General features: G+C 37.6%; 44 non-coding genes across 44 annotated transcripts; 15 read left to right on the forward strand and 29 right to left on the reverse strand.

Moving 5' to 3' along the window:
• The first annotated feature begins 59 nt into the window (after window positions 1-59).
• On the forward strand, window positions 60-132 carry trnaf-gaa (transfer RNA phenylalanine (anticodon GAA)). Its single transcript has one exon. It is a non-coding gene; the product is annotated as a tRNA-Phe (tRNA).
• Window positions 133-298: 166 nt separating this feature from the next.
• Window positions 299-370, reverse strand: trnaq-uug (transfer RNA glutamine (anticodon UUG)). The gene has a single exon. It is a non-coding gene; the product is annotated as a tRNA-Gln (tRNA).
• Window positions 371-844: 474 nt separating this feature from the next.
• Window positions 845-916, reverse strand: trnaq-cug (transfer RNA glutamine (anticodon CUG)). Its single transcript has one exon. It is a non-coding gene; the product is annotated as a tRNA-Gln (tRNA).
• A 438-nt stretch (window positions 917-1,354) lies between these two features.
• On the forward strand, window positions 1,355-1,427 carry trnaf-gaa (transfer RNA phenylalanine (anticodon GAA)). The gene has a single exon. It is a non-coding gene; the product is annotated as a tRNA-Phe (tRNA).
• A 166-nt stretch (window positions 1,428-1,593) lies between these two features.
• Window positions 1,594-1,665, reverse strand: trnaq-uug (transfer RNA glutamine (anticodon UUG)). The gene has a single exon. It is a non-coding gene; the product is annotated as a tRNA-Gln (tRNA).
• A 474-nt stretch (window positions 1,666-2,139) lies between these two features.
• Window positions 2,140-2,211, reverse strand: trnaq-cug (transfer RNA glutamine (anticodon CUG)). Its single transcript has one exon. It is a non-coding gene; the product is annotated as a tRNA-Gln (tRNA).
• A 439-nt stretch (window positions 2,212-2,650) lies between these two features.
• On the forward strand, window positions 2,651-2,723 carry trnaf-gaa (transfer RNA phenylalanine (anticodon GAA)). Its single transcript has one exon. It is a non-coding gene; the product is annotated as a tRNA-Phe (tRNA).
• A 166-nt stretch (window positions 2,724-2,889) lies between these two features.
• On the reverse strand, window positions 2,890-2,961 carry trnaq-uug (transfer RNA glutamine (anticodon UUG)). Its single transcript has one exon. It is a non-coding gene; the product is annotated as a tRNA-Gln (tRNA).
• Window positions 2,962-3,431: 470 nt separating this feature from the next.
• trnaq-cug (transfer RNA glutamine (anticodon CUG)) lies at window positions 3,432-3,503 on the reverse strand. The gene has a single exon. It is a non-coding gene; the product is annotated as a tRNA-Gln (tRNA).
• Window positions 3,504-3,942: 439 nt separating this feature from the next.
• Window positions 3,943-4,015, forward strand: trnaf-gaa (transfer RNA phenylalanine (anticodon GAA)). Its single transcript has one exon. It is a non-coding gene; the product is annotated as a tRNA-Phe (tRNA).
• A 166-nt stretch (window positions 4,016-4,181) lies between these two features.
• Window positions 4,182-4,253, reverse strand: trnaq-uug (transfer RNA glutamine (anticodon UUG)). The gene has a single exon. It is a non-coding gene; the product is annotated as a tRNA-Gln (tRNA).
• Window positions 4,254-4,727: 474 nt separating this feature from the next.
• On the reverse strand, window positions 4,728-4,799 carry trnaq-cug (transfer RNA glutamine (anticodon CUG)). The gene has a single exon. It is a non-coding gene; the product is annotated as a tRNA-Gln (tRNA).
• Window positions 4,800-5,237: 438 nt separating this feature from the next.
• On the forward strand, window positions 5,238-5,310 carry trnaf-gaa (transfer RNA phenylalanine (anticodon GAA)). Its single transcript has one exon. It is a non-coding gene; the product is annotated as a tRNA-Phe (tRNA).
• A 166-nt stretch (window positions 5,311-5,476) lies between these two features.
• On the reverse strand, window positions 5,477-5,548 carry trnaq-uug (transfer RNA glutamine (anticodon UUG)). Its single transcript has one exon. It is a non-coding gene; the product is annotated as a tRNA-Gln (tRNA).
• Window positions 5,549-6,022: 474 nt separating this feature from the next.
• Window positions 6,023-6,094, reverse strand: trnaq-cug (transfer RNA glutamine (anticodon CUG)). The gene has a single exon. It is a non-coding gene; the product is annotated as a tRNA-Gln (tRNA).
• A 439-nt stretch (window positions 6,095-6,533) lies between these two features.
• trnaf-gaa (transfer RNA phenylalanine (anticodon GAA)) lies at window positions 6,534-6,606 on the forward strand. The gene has a single exon. It is a non-coding gene; the product is annotated as a tRNA-Phe (tRNA).
• Window positions 6,607-6,772: 166 nt separating this feature from the next.
• On the reverse strand, window positions 6,773-6,844 carry trnaq-uug (transfer RNA glutamine (anticodon UUG)). Its single transcript has one exon. It is a non-coding gene; the product is annotated as a tRNA-Gln (tRNA).
• Window positions 6,845-7,314: 470 nt separating this feature from the next.
• On the reverse strand, window positions 7,315-7,386 carry trnaq-cug (transfer RNA glutamine (anticodon CUG)). Its single transcript has one exon. It is a non-coding gene; the product is annotated as a tRNA-Gln (tRNA).
• A 439-nt stretch (window positions 7,387-7,825) lies between these two features.
• Window positions 7,826-7,898, forward strand: trnaf-gaa (transfer RNA phenylalanine (anticodon GAA)). Its single transcript has one exon. It is a non-coding gene; the product is annotated as a tRNA-Phe (tRNA).
• Window positions 7,899-8,065: 167 nt separating this feature from the next.
• On the reverse strand, window positions 8,066-8,137 carry trnaq-uug (transfer RNA glutamine (anticodon UUG)). The gene has a single exon. It is a non-coding gene; the product is annotated as a tRNA-Gln (tRNA).
• Window positions 8,138-8,611: 474 nt separating this feature from the next.
• On the reverse strand, window positions 8,612-8,683 carry trnaq-cug (transfer RNA glutamine (anticodon CUG)). Its single transcript has one exon. It is a non-coding gene; the product is annotated as a tRNA-Gln (tRNA).
• Window positions 8,684-9,121: 438 nt separating this feature from the next.
• On the forward strand, window positions 9,122-9,194 carry trnaf-gaa (transfer RNA phenylalanine (anticodon GAA)). Its single transcript has one exon. It is a non-coding gene; the product is annotated as a tRNA-Phe (tRNA).
• A 166-nt stretch (window positions 9,195-9,360) lies between these two features.
• Window positions 9,361-9,432, reverse strand: trnaq-cug (transfer RNA glutamine (anticodon CUG)). The gene has a single exon. It is a non-coding gene; the product is annotated as a tRNA-Gln (tRNA).
• A 474-nt stretch (window positions 9,433-9,906) lies between these two features.
• trnaq-cug (transfer RNA glutamine (anticodon CUG)) lies at window positions 9,907-9,978 on the reverse strand. The gene has a single exon. It is a non-coding gene; the product is annotated as a tRNA-Gln (tRNA).
• Window positions 9,979-10,416: 438 nt separating this feature from the next.
• Window positions 10,417-10,489, forward strand: trnaf-gaa (transfer RNA phenylalanine (anticodon GAA)). The gene has a single exon. It is a non-coding gene; the product is annotated as a tRNA-Phe (tRNA).
• A 166-nt stretch (window positions 10,490-10,655) lies between these two features.
• trnaq-uug (transfer RNA glutamine (anticodon UUG)) lies at window positions 10,656-10,727 on the reverse strand. The gene has a single exon. It is a non-coding gene; the product is annotated as a tRNA-Gln (tRNA).
• Window positions 10,728-11,201: 474 nt separating this feature from the next.
• On the reverse strand, window positions 11,202-11,273 carry trnaq-cug (transfer RNA glutamine (anticodon CUG)). Its single transcript has one exon. It is a non-coding gene; the product is annotated as a tRNA-Gln (tRNA).
• Window positions 11,274-11,710: 437 nt separating this feature from the next.
• On the forward strand, window positions 11,711-11,783 carry trnaf-gaa (transfer RNA phenylalanine (anticodon GAA)). The gene has a single exon. It is a non-coding gene; the product is annotated as a tRNA-Phe (tRNA).
• Window positions 11,784-11,949: 166 nt separating this feature from the next.
• trnaq-uug (transfer RNA glutamine (anticodon UUG)) lies at window positions 11,950-12,021 on the reverse strand. Its single transcript has one exon. It is a non-coding gene; the product is annotated as a tRNA-Gln (tRNA).
• Window positions 12,022-12,495: 474 nt separating this feature from the next.
• On the reverse strand, window positions 12,496-12,567 carry trnaq-cug (transfer RNA glutamine (anticodon CUG)). The gene has a single exon. It is a non-coding gene; the product is annotated as a tRNA-Gln (tRNA).
• Window positions 12,568-13,006: 439 nt separating this feature from the next.
• trnaf-gaa (transfer RNA phenylalanine (anticodon GAA)) lies at window positions 13,007-13,079 on the forward strand. Its single transcript has one exon. It is a non-coding gene; the product is annotated as a tRNA-Phe (tRNA).
• A 166-nt stretch (window positions 13,080-13,245) lies between these two features.
• On the reverse strand, window positions 13,246-13,317 carry trnaq-uug (transfer RNA glutamine (anticodon UUG)). The gene has a single exon. It is a non-coding gene; the product is annotated as a tRNA-Gln (tRNA).
• Window positions 13,318-13,791: 474 nt separating this feature from the next.
• On the reverse strand, window positions 13,792-13,863 carry trnaq-cug (transfer RNA glutamine (anticodon CUG)). The gene has a single exon. It is a non-coding gene; the product is annotated as a tRNA-Gln (tRNA).
• A 439-nt stretch (window positions 13,864-14,302) lies between these two features.
• trnaf-gaa (transfer RNA phenylalanine (anticodon GAA)) lies at window positions 14,303-14,375 on the forward strand. The gene has a single exon. It is a non-coding gene; the product is annotated as a tRNA-Phe (tRNA).
• A 166-nt stretch (window positions 14,376-14,541) lies between these two features.
• Window positions 14,542-14,613, reverse strand: trnaq-cug (transfer RNA glutamine (anticodon CUG)). The gene has a single exon. It is a non-coding gene; the product is annotated as a tRNA-Gln (tRNA).
• Window positions 14,614-15,087: 474 nt separating this feature from the next.
• Window positions 15,088-15,159, reverse strand: trnaq-cug (transfer RNA glutamine (anticodon CUG)). Its single transcript has one exon. It is a non-coding gene; the product is annotated as a tRNA-Gln (tRNA).
• Window positions 15,160-15,598: 439 nt separating this feature from the next.
• trnaf-gaa (transfer RNA phenylalanine (anticodon GAA)) lies at window positions 15,599-15,671 on the forward strand. Its single transcript has one exon. It is a non-coding gene; the product is annotated as a tRNA-Phe (tRNA).
• A 166-nt stretch (window positions 15,672-15,837) lies between these two features.
• Window positions 15,838-15,909, reverse strand: trnap-ugg (transfer RNA proline (anticodon UGG)). The gene has a single exon. It is a non-coding gene; the product is annotated as a tRNA-Pro (tRNA).
• A 474-nt stretch (window positions 15,910-16,383) lies between these two features.
• trnaq-cug (transfer RNA glutamine (anticodon CUG)) lies at window positions 16,384-16,455 on the reverse strand. Its single transcript has one exon. It is a non-coding gene; the product is annotated as a tRNA-Gln (tRNA).
• A 438-nt stretch (window positions 16,456-16,893) lies between these two features.
• trnaf-gaa (transfer RNA phenylalanine (anticodon GAA)) lies at window positions 16,894-16,966 on the forward strand. The gene has a single exon. It is a non-coding gene; the product is annotated as a tRNA-Phe (tRNA).
• Window positions 16,967-17,132: 166 nt separating this feature from the next.
• trnaq-uug (transfer RNA glutamine (anticodon UUG)) lies at window positions 17,133-17,204 on the reverse strand. Its single transcript has one exon. It is a non-coding gene; the product is annotated as a tRNA-Gln (tRNA).
• Window positions 17,205-17,678: 474 nt separating this feature from the next.
• Window positions 17,679-17,750, reverse strand: trnaq-cug (transfer RNA glutamine (anticodon CUG)). The gene has a single exon. It is a non-coding gene; the product is annotated as a tRNA-Gln (tRNA).
• Window positions 17,751-18,189: 439 nt separating this feature from the next.
• On the forward strand, window positions 18,190-18,262 carry trnaf-gaa (transfer RNA phenylalanine (anticodon GAA)). Its single transcript has one exon. It is a non-coding gene; the product is annotated as a tRNA-Phe (tRNA).
• A 166-nt stretch (window positions 18,263-18,428) lies between these two features.
• Window positions 18,429-18,500, reverse strand: trnaq-uug (transfer RNA glutamine (anticodon UUG)). The gene has a single exon. It is a non-coding gene; the product is annotated as a tRNA-Gln (tRNA).
• Window positions 18,501-18,662: the final 162 nt, after the last annotated feature.

The following is an 18,662-nucleotide window of genomic DNA, read 5'->3' on the forward strand; positions in this document are numbered from 1 at the left end:
AATGCTGTTGGATCCAATATAGTCACTTGGCATTTTTGGGTCAATGAACAGTTTTGTCCGCTGGAATAGCTCAGTTGGGAGAGCGTTAGACTGAAGATCTAAAGGTCCCTGGTTCAATCCCGGGTTTCAGCAAAGTCTATGAGTGGGAGAAACACATTGAGTTGGTTAGCATTTTGAAAAAAGACAATTTCTCATTTCATCATTTCAAATCATGTAATACATTTCATGATTCCTTCAATGAAAATTTCAAAGAGAAATCTTGGGCACCATTGATTGTCCTAGATATCAAAACAGGCAAAGGTTTCACTGAGATTTGAACTCAGATCGCTGGATTCAAAGTCCAGAGTGCTGACCATTACACCATGAAACCCTAGAACTTTGAGAGTATAGCGGAAAGAATACTAAATATGACTGGACTGCAAGGTGCTTGTTCATAGATCCATAAATTGAGGACTTGGAACCATTCCCGCAGCAATCCCACAATGGTCAAAATATCAATCAGTGAAATACTAGCAACCATTTGCAAAGGGCAAAATTCTTGTGTAGAGACCATCACTTGCATTAAACATAGTGGATATTTGCAAGATTGGAAGTTTGATTTATGAATGTCAGCATCCGTTCTCATTCAATACAGTATTACGAAGAGCATAATAAGACCCTTGGTTCCATCTCCAAAATCAATTAATTCATTGCAAGAGGCAATCAATAATGTCCTAAGAAATTTTTCAGAAACAAATGAAAAAACTTTCAAAGATTTGCAGAGAATATGAAATACTTAATGATTGTAAATTTCCTCACCAATTGTCTTCTTGTGACAGAACACTTGAGAAGCATTTAACCAATTTGGTTCCACTGAGACTTGAACTCAGATCGCTGGATTCAGAGTCCAGAGTGCTAACCATTACACCATGGAACCGAAGACCCGCTGTATTTTAACCTTTTTGTCACGATTCTCACAATGATTTTATTTGTGAGAAACCAAAGATTTGTGGAAACACGGTATATAATTGTTAGAGCATAGCTTGTATTGAATGACATGCAACAGAATTGGTTTTTCCATGACTGTAGGAGGCATGAGAATGCAACACACATTGGTAGATATTGAAAGAAAAGTTAAGATTTTACTGAGTCTGAGCAGATAACATATAAGATCCAACTGCGCCTTTTGATCAATGTCCAGGTACAGTTCCTTCATATGTAGATGAGCTTTTTGATCATTTCCCACCATCACAGACTTGGAGGCAATCGATTGAAAAACTCAACTGACAAACGTTTGTTACCAGTGCCAAGTGTGGAATGCTGTTGGATCCAATATAGTCACTTGGCATTTTTGGGTCAATGAACAGTTTTGTCAGCTGGAATAGCTCAATTGGGAGAGCGTTAGACTGAAGATCTAAAGGTCCCTGGTTCAATCCCGGGTTTCAGCAAAGTCTATGAGTGGGAGAAACACTTTGAAATGGTTAGCATTTTGAAAAAAGACAATTTCACATTTCATCATTTCAAATCAAGTAATACATTTCATGATTCCTTCAATGAAAATTTCAAAGAGAAATCTTGGACACCATTAATTGTAATAGGTATCAAAACAGGCAAAGGTTTCACTGAGATTTGAACTCAGATTGCTGGATTCAAAGTCCAGAGTGCTGACCATTACACCATGAAACCCTAGAACTTTGAGAGTATAGTGGAAAGAATACTAAATATGACTGGACTGCAATGTGCTTGTTCATAGATCCATAAACTGAGGACTTGGAACCATTCCCGCAGCAATCCCACAATGGTCAAAATATCAATCAGTGAAATACTAGCAACCATTTGCAAAGGGCAAAATTCTTGTGTAGAGACCATCTCTTGCATTAAACAAAGTGGATATTTGCAAGATTGGAAGTTTGATTTGTGAAAGTCAGCATCCGTTCTCATTCGATACAGTATTACGAAGAGCATAATAAGACCCTTGGTTCCATCTCCAAAATCAATTAATGCATTGCAAGAGGCAATCAATAATGTCCTAAGACATTTTTCAGAAACAAATGAAAAAACTTTCAAAGATTTGCAGAGAATATGAAATACTTAATGATTATAAATTTCCTCACCAATTGTCTTCTTGTGACAGAACACTTGAGAAGCATTTAACCAATTTGGTTCCACTGAGACTTGAACTCAGATCGCTGGATTCAGAGTCCAGAGTGCTAACCATTACACCATGGAACCGAAGACCCGCTGTATTTTAACCTTTTTGTCATGATTCTCACAATGATTTTATTTGTGAGAAAACCAAAGATTTGTGGCAACACGGTTTATAATTGTTAGAGCATAGCTTGTATTGAATGACATGCAACAGAATCGGTTTTTCCATGACTGTAGGAGGCATGAGAATGCAACACACATTGGTAGATATTGAAAGAAAAGTTAAGATTTTACTGAGTCTGAGCAGATAACGTATAAGATCCAACTGCGCCTTTTGATCAATGTCCAGGTACAGTTCCTTCATATGTAGATGCGCTTTTTGATCATTTCCCACCATCACAGACTTGGAGGCAATCAACTGAAAAACTCAACTGACAAACGTTTGTTACCAGTGCCAAGTGTGGAATGCTGTTGGATCCAATATAGTCACTTGGCATTTTTGGGTCAATGAACAGTTTTGTCCGCTGGAATAGCTCAGTTGGGAGAGCGTTAGACTGAAGATCTAAAGGTCCCTGGTTCAATCCCGGGTTTCAGCAAAGTCTATGAGTGGGAGAAACACTTTGAATTGGTTAGCATTTTGAAAAAAGACAATTTCTCATTTCATCATTTCAAATCAAGTAATACATTTCATGATTCCTTCAATGAAAATTTCAAAGAGAAATCTTGGGCACCATTGATTGTCCTAGATATCAAAACAGGCAAAGGTTTCACTGAGATTTGAACTCAGATCGCTGGATTCAAAGTCCAGAGTGCTGACCATTACACCATGAAACCCTAGAACTTTGAGAGTATAGTGGAAAGAATACTAAATATGACTGGACTGCAATGTGTTTATAGATCCATAAATTGAGGACTTGGAACCATTCCCGCAGCAATCCCACAATGGTCAAAATATCAATCAGTGAAATACTAGCAACCATTTGCAAAGGGCAAAATTATTGTGTAGAGACCATCACTTGCATTAAACAAAGTGGATATTTGCAAGATTGGAAGTTTGATTTGTGAATGTCAGCATCCGTTCTCATTCGATACAGTATTACGAAGAGCATAATAAGACCCTTGGTTCCATCTCCAAAATCAATGAATGCATTGCAAGAGGCAATCAATAATGTCCTAAGACATTTTTCAGAAACAAATGAAAAAACTTTCAAAGATTTGCAGAGAATATGAAATACTTAATGATTATAAATTTCCTCACCAATTGTCTTCTTGTGACAGAACACTTGAGAAGCATTTAACCAATTTGGTTCCACTGAGACTTGAACTCAGATCGCTGGATTCAGAGTCCAGAGTGCTAACCATTACACCATGGAACCGAAGACCCGCTGTATTTTAACCTTTTTGTCACGATTCTCACAATGATTTTATTTGTGAGAAAACCAAAGATTTGTGGCAACACGGTTTATAATTGTTAGAGCATAGCTTGTATTGAATGACATGCAACAGAATCGGTTTTTCCATGACTGTAGGAGGCATGAGAATGCAACACACATTGGTAGATATTGAAAGAAAAGTTAAGATTTTACTGAGACTGAGCAGATAACGTATAAGATCCAACTGCGCCTTTTGATCAATGTCCAGGTACAGTTCCTTCATATGTAGATGCGCTTTTTGATCATTTCCCACCATCACAGACTTGGAGGCAATCAACTGAAAAACTCAACTGACAAACGTTTGTTACCAGTGCCAAGTGTGGAATGCTGTTGGATCCAATATAGTCACTTGGCATTTTTGGGTCAATGAACAGTTTTGTCCGCTGGAATAGCTCAGTTGGGAGAGCGTTAGACTGAAGATCTAAAGGTCCCTGGTTCAATCCCGGGTTTCAGCAAAGTCTATGAGTGGGAGAAACACATTGAGTTGGTTAGCATTTTGAAAAAAGACAATTTCTCATTTCATCATTTCAAATCATGTAATACATTTCATGATTCCTTCAATGAAAATTTCAAAGAGAAATCTTGGGCACCATTGATTGTCCTAGATATCAAAACAGGCAAAGGTTTCACTGAGATTTGAACTCAGATCGCTGGATTCAAAGTCCAGAGTGCTGACCATTACACCATGAAACCCTAGAACTTTGAGAGTATAGCGGAAAGAATACTAAATATGACTGGACTGCAAGGTGCTTGTTCATAGATCCATAAATTGAGGACTTGGAACCATTCCCGCAGCAATCCCACAATGGTCAAAATATCAATCAGTGAAATACTAGCAACCATTTGCAAAGGGCAAAATTCTTGTGTAGAGACCATCACTTGCATTAAACATAGTGGATATTTGCAAGATTGGAAGTTTGATTTATGAATGTCAGCATCCGTTCTCATTCAATACAGTATTACGAAGAGCATAATAAGACCCTTGGTTCCATCTCCAAAATCAATTAATTCATTGCAAGAGGCAATCAATAATGTCCTAAGAAATTTTTCAGAAACAAATGAAAAAACTTTCAAAGATTTGCAGAGAATATGAAATACTTAATGATTGTAAATTTCCTCACCAATTGTCTTCTTGTGACAGAACACTTGAGAAGCATTTAACCAATTTGGTTCCACTGAGACTTGAACTCAGATCGCTGGATTCAGAGTCCAGAGTGCTAACCATTACACCATGGAACCGAAGACCCGCTGTATTTTAACCTTTTTGTCACGATTCTCACAATGATTTTATTTGTGAGAAACCAAAGATTTGTGGAAACACGGTATATAATTGTTAGAGCATAGCTTGTATTGAATGACATGCAACAGAATTGGTTTTTCCATGACTGTAGGAGGCATGAGAATGCAACACACATTGGTAGATATTGAAAGAAAAGTTAAGATTTTACTGAGTCTGAGCAGATAACATATAAGATCCAACTGCGCCTTTTGATCAATGTCCAGGTACAGTTCCTTCATATGTAGATGAGCTTTTTGATCATTTCCCACCATCACAGACTTGGAGGCAATCGATTGAAAAACTCAACTGACAAACGTTTGTTACCAGTGCCAAGTGTGGAATGCTGTTGGATCCAATATAGTCACTTGGCATTTTTGGGTCAATGAACAGTTTTGTCAGCTGGAATAGCTCAATTGGGAGAGCGTTAGACTGAAGATCTAAAGGTCCCTGGTTCAATCCCGGGTTTCAGCAAAGTCTATGAGTGGGAGAAACACTTTGAAATGGTTAGCATTTTGAAAAAAGACAATTTCACATTTCATCATTTCAAATCAAGTAATACATTTCATGATTCCTTCAATGAAAATTTCAAAGAGAAATCTTGGACACCATTAATTGTAATAGGTATCAAAACAGGCAAAGGTTTCACTGAGATTTGAACTCAGATTGCTGGATTCAAAGTCCAGAGTGCTGACCATTACACCATGAAACCCTAGAACTTTGAGAGTATAGTGGAAAGAATACTAAATATGACTGGACTGCAATGTGCTTGTTCATAGATCCATAAACTGAGGACTTGGAACCATTCCCGCAGCAATCCCACAATGGTCAAAATATCAATCAGTGAAATACTAGCAACCATTTGCAAAGGGCAAAATTCTTGTGTAGAGACCATCTCTTGCATTAAACAAAGTGGATATTTGCAAGATTGGAAGTTTGATTTGTGAAAGTCAGCATCCGTTCTCATTCGATACAGTATTACGAAGAGCATAATAAGACCCTTGGTTCCATCTCCAAAATCAATTAATGCATTGCAAGAGGCAATCAATAATGTCCTAAGACATTTTTCAGAAACAAATGAAAAAACTTTCAAAGATTTGCAGAGAATATGAAATACTTAATGATTATAAATTTCCTCACCAATTGTCTTCTTGTGACAGAACACTTGAGAAGCATTTAACCAATTTGGTTCCACTGAGACTTGAACTCAGATCGCTGGATTCAGAGTCCAGAGTGCTAACCATTACACCATGGAACCGAAGACCCGCTGTATTTTAACCTTTTTGTCATGATTCTCACAATGATTTTATTTGTGAGAAAACCAAAGATTTGTGGCAACACGGTTTATAATTGTTAGAGCATAGCTTGTATTGAATGACATGCAACAGAATCGGTTTTTCCATGACTGTAGGAGGCATGAGAATGCAACACACATTGGTAGATATTGAAAGAAAAGTTAAGATTTTACTGAGTCTGAGCAGATAACGTATAAGATCCAACTGCGCCTTTTGATCAATGTCCAGGTACAGTTCCTTCATATGTAGATGCGCTTTTTGATCATTTCCCACCATCACAGACTTGGAGGCAATCAACTGAAAAACTCAACTGACAAACGTTTGTTACCAGTGCCAAGTGTGGAATGCTGTTGGATCCAATATAGTCACTTGGCATTTTTGGGTCAATGAACAGTTTTGTCCGCTGGAATAGCTCAGTTGGGAGAGCGTTAGACTGAAGATCTAAAGGTCCCTGGTTCAATCCCGGGTTTCAGCAAAGTCTATGAGTGGGAGAAACACTTTGAATTGGTTAGCATTTTGAAAAAAGACAATTTCTCATTTCATCATTTCAAATCAAGTAATACATTTCATGATTCCTTCAATGAAAATTTCAAAGAGAAATCTTGGGCACCATTGATTGTCCTAGATATCAAAACAGGCAAAGGTTTCACTGAGATTTGAACTCAGATCGCTGGATTCAAAGTCCAGAGTGCTGACCATTACACCATGAAACCCTAGAACTTTGAGAGTATAGTGGAAAGAATACTAAATATGACTGGACTGCAATGTGTTTATAGATCCATAAATTGAGGACTTGGAACCATTCCCGCAGCAATCCCACAATGGTCAAAATATCAATCAGTGAAATACTAGCAACCATTTGCAAAGGGCAAAATTATTGTGTAGAGACCATCACTTGCATTAAACAAAGTGGATATTTGCAAGATTGGAAGTTTGATTTGTGAATGTCAGCATCCGTTCTCATTCGATACAGTATTACGAAGAGCATAATAAGACCCTTGGTTCCATCTCCAAAATCAATGAATGCATTGCAAGAGGCAATCAATAATGTCCTAAGACATTTTTCAGAAACAAATGAAAAAACTTTCAAAGATTTGCAGAGAATATGAAATACTTAATGATTATAAATTTCCTCACCAATTGTCTTCTTGTGACAGAACACTTGAGAAGCATTTAACCAATTTGGTTCCACTGAGACTTGAACTCAGATCGCTGGATTCAGAGTCCAGAGTGCTAACCATTACACCATGGAACCAAAGACCCGGTGTATTTCAACCCTTTTGTCACGATTCTCACAATGATTTTATTTGTGAGAAAACCAAAGAATTGTGGCAACACGGTATATAATTGTTAGAGCATAGCTTGTATTGAATGACATGCAACAGAATCGGTTTTTCCATGACTGTAGGAGGCATGAGAATGCAACACAAATTGGTAGATATTGAAAGAAAAGTTAAGATTTTACTGAGTCTGAGCAGATAACGTATAAGATCCAACTGCGCCTTTTGATCAATGTCCAGGTACAGTTCCTTCATATGTAGATGAGCTTTTTGATCATTTCCCACCATCACAGACTTGGAGGCAATCAACTGAAAAACTCAACTGACAAACGTTTGTTACCAGTGCCAAGTGTGGAATGCTGTTGGATCCAATATAGTCACTTGGCATTTTTGGGTCAATGAACAGTTTTGTCCGCTGGAATAGCTCAGTTGGGAGAGCGTTAGACTGAAGATCTAAAGGTCCCTGCTTCAATCCCGGGTTTCAGCAAAGTCTATGAGTGGGAGAAACACTTTGAATTGGTTATCATTTTGAAAAAAAGACAATTTCTCATTTAGTCATTTCAAATCAAGTAATACATTTCATGATTCCTTCAATGAAAATTTCAAAGAGAAATCTTGGGCACCATTGATTGTCCTAGATATCAAAACAGGCAAAGGTTTCACTAAGATTTGAACTCAGATCGCTGGATTCAAAGTCCAGAGTGCTGAACATTACACCATGAAACCCTAGAACTTTGAGAGTATAGTGGAAAGAATACTAAATATGACTGCACTGCAATGTGCTTGTTCATAGATCCATAAATTGAGGACTTGGAACCATTCCCGCAGCAATCCCACAATGGTCAAAATATCAATCAGTGAAATACTAGCAACCATTTGCAAAGGGCAAAATTCTTGTGTAGAGACCATCATTTGCATTAAACAAAGTGGATATTTGCAAGATTGGAAGTTTGATTTGTGAATGTCAGAATCCGTTCTCATTCGATACAGTATTACGAAGAGCATAATAAGACCCTTGGTTCCATCTCCAAAATCAATTAATGCATTGCAAGAGGCAATCAATAATGTCCTAAGACATTTTTCAGAAACAAATGAAAAAACTTTCAAAGATTTGCAGAGAATATGAAATACTTAATGATTATAAATTTCCTCACCAATTGTCTTCTTGTGACAGAACACTTGAGAAGCATTTAACCAATTTGGTTCCACTGAGACTTGAACTCAGATCGCTGGATTCAGAGTCCAGAGTGCTAACCATTACACCATGGAACCGAAGACCCGCTGTATTTTAACCTTTTTGTTACGATTCTCACAATGATTTTATTTGTGAGAAACCAAAGATTTGTGGCAACACGGTATATAATTGTTAGAGCATAGCTTGTATTGAATGACATGCAACAGAATCGGTTTTTCCATGACTGTAGGAGGCATGAGAATGCAACACGCATTGGTAGATATTGAAAGAAAAGTTAAGATTTTACTGAGTCTGAGCAGATAACGTATACGATCCAACTGCGCCTTTTGATCAATGTCCAGGTACAGTTCCTTCATATGTAGATGAGCTTTTTGATCATTTCCCACCATCACAGACTTGGAGGCAATCAATTGAAAAACTCAACTGACAAACGTTTGTTACCAGTGCCAAGTGTGGAATGCTGTTGGATCCAATATAGTCACTTGAAATTTTTGGGTCAATAAACAGTTTTGTCAGCTGGAATAGCTTAGTTGGGAGAGCGTTAGACTGAAGATCTAAAGGTCCCTGGTTCAATCCCGGGTTTCAGCAAAGTCTATGAGTGGGAGAAACACTTTGAATTGGTTAGCATTTTGAAAAAAGACAATTTCTCATTTCATCATTTCAAATCAAGAAATACATTTCATGATTCCTTCAATGAAAATTTCAAAGAGAAATCTTGGACACCATTGATTGTCCTAGATATCAAAACAGGCAAAGGTTTCACTGAGATTTGAACTCATATCGCTGGATTCAGAGTCCAGAGTGCTGACCATTACACCATGAAACCCTAGAACTTTGAGAGTATAGTGGAAAGAATACTAAATATGACTGGACTGCAATGTGCTTGTTCATAGATCCATAAATTGAGGACTTGGAACCATTCCCGCAGCAATCCCACAATGGTCAAAATATCAATCAGTGAAATACTAGCAACCATTTGCAAAGGGCAAAATTCTTGTGTAGAGACCATCACTTGCATTAAACAAACTGGATATTTGCAAGATTGGAAGTTTGATTTATGAATGTCAGCATCCGTTCTCATTCGATACAGTATTACGAAGAGCATAATAAGACCCTTGGTTCCATCTCCAAAATCAATTAATGCATTGCAAGAGGCAATCAATAATGTCCTAAGAAATTTTTCAGAAACAAATGAAAAAACTTTCAAAGATTTGCAGAGAATATGAAATATTTAATGATTGTAAATTTCCTCACCAATTGTCTTCTTGTGACAGAACACTTGAGAAGCATTTAACCAATTTGGTTCCACTGAGACTTGAACTCAGATCGCTGGATTCAGAGTCCAGAGTGGTAACCATTACACCATGGAACCGAAGACCCGCTGAATTTTAACCTTTTTGCCACGATTCTCACAATGATTTTATTTGTGAGAAACCAAAGATTTGTGGAAACACGGTATATAATTGTTAGAGCATAGCTTGTATTGAATGACATGCAACAGAATCGGTTTTTCCATGACTGTAGGAGGCATGAGAATGCAACACACATTGGTAGATATTGAAAGAAAAGTTAAGATTTTACTGAGTCTGAGCAGATAACGTATAAGATCCAACTGCGCCTTTTGATCAATGTCCAGGTACAGTTCCTTCATATGTAGATGAGCTTTTTGATCATTTCCCACCATCACAGACTTGGAGGCAATCAACTGAAAAACTCAACTGACCATCGTTTGTTACCAGTGCCAAGTGTGGAATGCTGTTGGATCCAATATAGTCACTTGGCATTTTTGGGTGAATGAACAGTTTTGTCCGCTGGAATAGCTCAGTTGGGAGAGCGTTAGACTGAAGATCTAAAGGTCCCTGGTTCAATCCCGGGTTTCAGCAAAGTCTATGAGTGGGAGAAACACATTGAGTTGGTTAGCATTTTGAAAAAAGACAATTTCTCATTTCATCATTTCAAATCATGTAATACATTTCATGATTCCTTCAATGAAAATTTCAAAGAGAAATCTTGGGCACCATTGATTGTCCTAGATATCAAAACAGGCAAAGGTTTCACTGAGATTTGAACTCAGATCGCTGGATTCAAAGTCCAGAGTGCTGACCATTACACCATGAAACCCTAGAACTTTGAGAGTATAGCGGAAAGAATACTAAATATGACTGGACTGCAATGTGCTTGTTCATAGATCCATAAATTGAGGACTTGGAACCATTCCCGCAGCAATCCCACAATGGTCAAAATATCAATCAGTGAAATACTAGCAACCATTTGCAAAGGGCAAAATTCTTGTGTAGAGACCATCACTTGCATTAAACATAGTGGATATTTGCAAGATTGGAAGTTTGATTTATGAATGTCAGCATCCGTTCTCATTCAATACAGTATTACGAAGAGCATAATAAGACCCTTGGTTCCATCTCCAAAATCAATTAATGCATTGCAAGAGGCAATCAATAAGGTCCTAAGAAATTTTTCAGAAACAAATGAAAAAACTTTCAAAGATTTGCAGAGAATATGAAATACTTAATGATTGTAAATTTCCTCACCAATTGTCTTCTTGTGACAGAACACTTGAGAAGCATTTAACCAATTTGGTTCCACTGAGACTTGAACTCAGATCGCTGGATTCAGAGTCCAGAGTGCTAACCATTACACCATGGAACCGAAGACCCGCTGTATTTTAACCTTTTTGTCACGATTCTCACAATGATTTTATTTGTGAGAAACCAAAGATTTGTGGAAACACGGTATATAATTGTTAGAGCATAGCTTGTATTGAATGACATGCAACAGAATCGGTTTTCCATGACTGTAGGAGGCATGAGAATGCAACACACATTGGTAGATATTGAAAGAAAAGTTAAGATTTTACTGAGTCTGAGCAGATAACATATAAGATCCAACTGCGCCTTTTGATCAATGTCCAGGTACAGTTCCTTCATATGTAGATGAGCTTTTTGATCATTTCCCACCATCACAGACTTGGAGGCAATCGATTGAAAAACTCAACTGACAAACGTTTGTTACCAGTGCCAAGTGTGGAATGCTGTTGGATCCAATATAGTCACTTGGCATTTTTGGGTCAATGAACAGTTTTGTCAGCTGGAATAGCTCAGTTGGGAGAGCGTTAGACTGAAGATCTAAAGGTCCCTGGTTCAATCCCGGGTTTCAGCAAAGTCTATGAGTGGGAGAAACACTTTGAAATGGTTAGCATTTTGAAAAAAGACAATTTCACATTTCATCATTTCAAATCAAGTAATACATTTCATGATTCCTTCAATGAAAATTTCAAAGAGAAATCTTGGACACCATTAATTGTAATAGGTATCAAAACAGGCAAAGGTTTCACTGAGATTTGAACTCAGATTGCTGGATTCAAAGTCCAGAGTGCTGACCATTACACCATGAAACCCTAGAACTTTGAGAGTATAGTGGAAAGAATACTAAATATGACTGGACTGCAATGTGCTTGTTCATAGATCCATAAACTGAGGACTTGGAACCATTCCCGCAGCAATCCCACAATGGTCAAAATATCAATCAGTGAAATACTAGCAACCATTTGCAAAGGGCAAAATTCTTGTGTAGAGACCATCTCTTGCATTAAACAAAGTGGATATTTGCAAGATTGGAAGTTTGATTTGTGAATGTCAGCATCCGTTCTCATTCGATACAGTATTACGAAGAGCATAATAAGACCCTTGGTTCCATCTCCAAAATCAATTAATGCATTGCAAGAGGCAATCAATAATGTCCTAAGACATTTTTCAGAAACAAATAAAAAAACTTTCAAAGATTTGCAGAGAATATGAAATACTTAATGATTATAAATTTCCTCACCAATTGTCTTCTTGTGACAGAAGACTTGAGAAGCATTTAACCAATTTGGTTCCACTGAGACTTGAACTCAGATCGCTGGATTCAGAGTCCAGAGTGCTAACCATTACACCATGGAACCGAAGACCAACTGTATTTTAACCTTTTTGTCATGATTCTCACAATGATTTTATTTGTGAGAAAACCAAAGATTTGTGGCAACACGGTTTATAATTGTTAGAGCATAGCTTGTATTGAATGACATGCAACAGAATCGGTTTTTCCATGACTGTAGGAGGCATGAGAATGCAACACACATTGGTAGATATTGAAAGAAAAGTTAAGATTTTACTGAGTCTGAGCAGATAACGTATAGGATCCAACTGCGCCTTTTGATCAATGTCCAGGTACAGTTCCTTCATATGTAGATGCGCTTTTTGATCATTTTCCACCATCACAGACTTGGAGGCAATCAACTGAAAAACTCAACTGACAAACGTTTGTTACCAGTGCCAAGTGTGGAATGCTGTTGGATCCAATATAGTCACTTGGCATTTTTGGGTCAATGAACAGTTTTGTCCGCTGGAATAGCTCAGTTGGGAGAGCGTTAGACTGAAGATCTAAAGGTCCCTGGTTCAATCCTGGGTTTCAGCAAAGTCTATGAGTGGGAGAAACACTTTGAATTGGTTAGCATTTTGAAAAAAGACAATTTCTCATTTCATCATTTCAAATCAAGTAATACATTTCATGATTCCTTCAATGAAAATTTCAAAGAGAAATCTTGGGCACCATTGATTGTCCTAGATATCAAAACAGGCAAAGGTTTCACTGAGATTTGAACTCAGATCGCTGGATTCAAAGTCCAGAGTGCTGACCATTACACCATGAAACCCTAGAACTTTGAGAGTATAGTGGAAAGAATACTAAATATGACTGGACTGCAATGTGCTTGTTCATAGATCCATAAATTGAGGACTTGGAACCATTCCCGCAGCAATCCCACAATGGTCAAAATATCAATCAGTGAAATACAAGCAAACATTTGCAAAGGGCAAAATTCTTGTGTAGAGACCATCACTTGCATTAAACAAAGTGGATATTTGCAAGATTGGAAGTTTGATTTGTGAATGTCAGCATCCGTTCTCATTCGATACAGTATTACGAAGAGCATAATAAGACCCTTGGTTCCATCTCCAAAATCAATTAATGCATTGCAAGAGGCAATCAATAATGTCCTAAGACATTTTTCAGAAACAAATGAAAAAACTTTCAAAGATTTGCAGAGAATATGAAATACTTAATGATTATAAATTTCCTCACCAGTTGTCTTCTTGTGACAGAACACTTGAGAAGCATTTAACCAATTTGGTTCCACTGAGACTTGAACTCAGATCGCTGGATTCAGAGTCCAGAGTGCTAACCATTACACCATGGAACCGAAGACCCGCTGTATTTTAACCTTTTTGTCACGATTCTCACAATGATTTTATTTGTGAGAAAACCAAAGATTTGTGGCAACACGGTATATAATTGTTAGAGCATAGCTTGTATTGAATGACATGCAACAGAATCGGTTTTTCCATGACTGTAGGAGGCATGAGAATGCAACACACATTGGTAGATATTGAAAGAAAAGTTAAGATTTTACTGAGTCTGAGCAGATAACGTATAAGATCCAACTGCACCTTTTGATCAATGTCCAGGTACAGTTCCTTCATATGTAGATGAGCTTTTTGATCATTTCCCACCATCACAGACTTGGAGGCAATCAACTGAAAAACTCAACTGACAAACGTTTGTTACCAGTGCCAAGTGTGGAATGCTGTTGGATCCAATATAGTCACTTGGCATTTTTGGGTGAATGAAAAGTTTTGTCAGCTGGAATAGCTCAGTTGGGAGAGCGTTAAACTGAAGATCTAAAGGTCCCTGGTTCAATCCCGGGTTTCAGCAAAGTCTATGAGTGGGAGAAACACTTTGAATTGGTTAGCATTTTGAAAAAAGACAATTTCTCATTTCATCATTTCAAATCAAGTAATACATTTCATGATTCCTTCAATGAAAATTTCAAAGAGAAATCTTGGACACCATTGATTGTCCTAGATATCAAAACAGGCAAAGGTTTCACTGAGATTTGAACTCAGATCGCTGGATTCAGAGTCCAGAGTGCTGACCATTACACCATGAAACCCTAGAACTTTGAGAGTATAGTGGAAAGAATACTAAATATGACTGGACTGCAATGTGCTTGTTCATAGATCCATAAATTGAGGACTTCGAACCATTCCCGCAGCAATCCCACAATGGTCAAAATATCAATCAGTGAAATACTAGCAACCATTTGCAAAGGGCAAAATTCTTGTGTAGAGACCATCACTTGCATTAAACAAAGTGGATATTTGCAAGATTGGAAGTTTGATTTGTGAATGTCAGCATCCGTTCTCATTCGATACAGTATTACGAAGAGCATAATAAGACCCTTGGTTCCATCTCCAAAATCAATTAATGCATTGCAAGAGGCAATCAATAATGTCCTAAGACATTTTTCAGAAACAAATGAAAAAACTTTCAAAGATTTGCAGAGAATATGAAATACTTAATGATTATAAATTTCCTCACCAATTGTCTTCTTGTGACAGAACACTTGAGAAGCATTTAACCAATTTGGTTTCACTGAGACTTGAACTCAGATCGCTGGATTCAGAGTCCAGAGTGCTAACCATTACACCATGGAACCGAAGACCCGCTGTATTTTAACCTTTTTGTCACGATTCTCACAATGATTTTATTTGTGAGAAAACCAAAGATTTGTGGCAACACGGTATATAATTGTTAGAGCATAGCTTGTATTGAATGACATGCAACAGAATCGGTTTTTCCATGACTGTAGGAGGCATGAGAATGCAACACACATTGGTAGATATTGAAAGAAAAGTTAAGATTTTACTGAGTCTGAGCAGATAACGTATAAGATCCAACTGCGCCTTTTGATCAATGTCCAGGTACAGTTCCTTCATATGTAGATGAGCTTTTTGATCATTTCCCACCATCACAGACTTGGAGGCAATCAACTGAAAAACTCAACTGACCATCGTTTGTTACCAGTGCCAAGTGTGGAATGCTGTTGGATCCAATATAGTCACTTGGCATTTTTGGGTGAATGAACAGTTTTGTCCGCTGGAATAGCTCAGTTGGGAGAGCGTTAGACTGAAGATCTAAAGGTCCCTGGTTCAATCCCGGGTTTCAGCAAAGTCTATGAGTGGGAGAAACACTTTGAGTTGGTTAGCATTTTGAAAAAAGACAATTTCTCATTTCATCATTTCAAATCATGTAATACATTTCATGATTCCTTCAATGAAAATTTCAAAGAGAAATCTTGGGCACCATTGATTGTCCTAGATATCAAAACAGGCAAAGGTTTCACTGAGATTTGAACTCAGATCGCTGGATTCCAAGTCCAGAGTGCTGACCATTACACCATGAAACCCTAGAACTTTGAGAGTATAGCGGAAAGAATACTAAATATGACTGGACTGCAATGTGCTTGTTCATAGATCCATAAATTGAGGACTTGGAACCATTCCCGCAGCAATCCCACAATGGTCAAAATATCAATCAGTGAAATACTAGCAACCATTTGCAAAGGGCAAAATTCTTGTGTAGAGACCATCACTTGCATTAAACATAGTGGATATTTGCAAGATTGGAAGTTTGATTTATGAATGTCAGCATCCGTTCTCATTCAATACAGTATTACGAAGAGCATAATAAGACCCTTGGTTCCATCTCCAAAATCAATTAATGCATTGCAAGAGGCAATCAATAATGTCCTAAGAAATTTTTCAGAAACAAATGAAAAAACTTTCAAAGATTTGCAGAGAATATGAAATACTTAATGATTGTAAATTTCCTCACCAATTGTCTTCTTGTGACAGAACACTTGAGAAGCATTTAACCAATTTGGTTCCACTGAGACTTGAACTCAGATCGCTGGATTCAGAGTCCAGAGTGCTAACCATTACACCATGGAACCGAAGACCCGCTGTATTTTAACCTTTTTGTCACGATTCTCACAATGATTTTATTTGTGAGAAACCAAAGATTTGTGGAAACACGGTATATAATTGTTAGAGCATAGCTTGTATTGAATGACATGCAACAGAATTGGTTTTTCCATGACTGTAGGAGGCATGAGAATGCAACACACATTGGTAGATATTGAAAGAAAAGTTAAGATTTTACTGAGTCTGAGCAGATAACATATAAGATCCAACTGCGCCTTTTGATCAATGTCCAGGTACAGTTCCTTCATATGTAGATGAGCTTTTTGATCATTTCCCACCATCACAGACTTGGAGGCAATCGATTGAAAAACTCAACTGACAAACGTTTGTTACCAGTGCCAAGTGTGGAATGCTGTTGGATCCAATATAGTCACTTGGCATTTTTGGGTCAATGAACAGTTTTGTCAGCTGGAATAGCTCAGTTGGGAGAGCGTTAGACTGAAGATCTAAAGGTCCCTGGTTCAATCCCGGGTTTCAGCAAAGTCTATGAGTGGGAGAAACACTTTGAATTGGTTAGCATTTTGAAAAAAGACAATTTCTCATTTCATCATTTCAAATCAAGTAATACATTTCATGATTCCTTCAATGAAAATTTCAAAGAGAAATCTTGGACACCATTGATTGTCCTAGATATCAAAACAGGCAAAGGTTTCACTGAGATTTGAACTCAGATTGCTGGATTCAAAGTCCAGAGTGCTGACCATTACACCATGAAACCCTAGAACTTTGAGAGTATAGTGGAAAGAATACTAAATATGACTGGACTGCAATGTGCTTGTTCATAGATCCATAAACTGAGGACTTGGAACCATTCCCGCAGCAATCCCACAATGGTCAAAATATCAATCAGTGAAATACTAGCAACCATTTGCAAAGGGCAAAATTCTTGTGTAGAGACCATCTCTTGCATTAAACAAAGTGGATATTTGCAAGATTGGAAGTTTGATTTGTGAATGTCAGCATCCGTTCTCATTCGATACAGTATTACGAAGAGCATAATAAGACCCTTGGTTCCATCTCCAAAATCAATTAATGCATTGCAAGAGGCAATCAATAATGTCCTAAGACATTTTTCAGAAACAAATGAAAAAACTTTCAAAGATTTGCAGAGAATATGAAATACTTAATGATTATAAATTTCCTCACCAATTGTCTTCTTGTGACAGAACACTTGAGAAGCATTTAACCAATTTGGTTCCACTGAGACTTGAACTCAGATCGCTGGATTCAGAGTCCAGAGTGCTAACCATTACACCATGGAACCAAAGACCCGCTGTATTTTAACCTTTTTGTCACGATTCTCACAATGATTTTATTTGTGAGAAAACCAAAGATTTGTGGCAACACGGTTTATAATTGTTAGAGCATAGCTTGTATTGAATGACATGCAACAGAATCGGTTTTTCCATGACTGTAGGAGGCATGAGAATGCAACACACATTGGTAGATATTGAAAGAAAAGTTAAGATTTTACTGAGTCTGAGCAGATAACGTATAAGATCCAACTGCGCCTTTTGATCAATGTCCAGGTACAGTTCCTTCATATGTAGATGCGCTTTTTGATCATTTCCCACCATCACAGACTTGGAGGCAATCAACTGAAAAACTCAACTGACAAACGTTTGTTACCAGTGCCAAGTGTGGAATGCTGTTGGATCCAATATAGTCACTTGGCATTGTTGGGTGAATGAACAGTTTTGTCCGCTGGAATAGCTCAGTTGGGAGAGCGTTAGACTGAAGATCTAAAGGTCCCTGGTTCAATCCCGGGTTTCAGCAAAGTCTATGAGTGGGAGAAACGCTTTGAATTGGTTAGCTTTTTGAAAAAAGACAATTTCTCATTTCATCATTTCAAATCAAGTAATACATTTCATGAATCCTTCAATGAAAATTTCAAAGAGAAATCTTGGGCACCATTGATTGTCCTAGATATCAAAACAGGCAAAGGTTTCACTGAGATTTGAACTCAGATCGCTGGATTCAAAGTCCAGAGTGCTGACCATTACACCATGAAACCCTAGAACTTTGAGAGAATAGTGGAAAGAATACTAAATATGACTGGACTGCAATGTGCTTGTTCATAGATCCATAAATTGAGGACTTGGAACCATTCCCGCAGCAATCCCACAATGGTCAAAATATCAATCAGTGAAATACAAGCAAACATTTGCAAAGGGCA

Source organism: Nothobranchius furzeri, chromosome 2 (assembly GCF_043380555.1).
Source record: "Nothobranchius furzeri strain GRZ-AD chromosome 2, NfurGRZ-RIMD1, whole genome shotgun sequence".
NCBI lineage: Eukaryota > Metazoa > Chordata > Actinopteri > Cyprinodontiformes > Nothobranchiidae > Nothobranchius > Nothobranchius furzeri.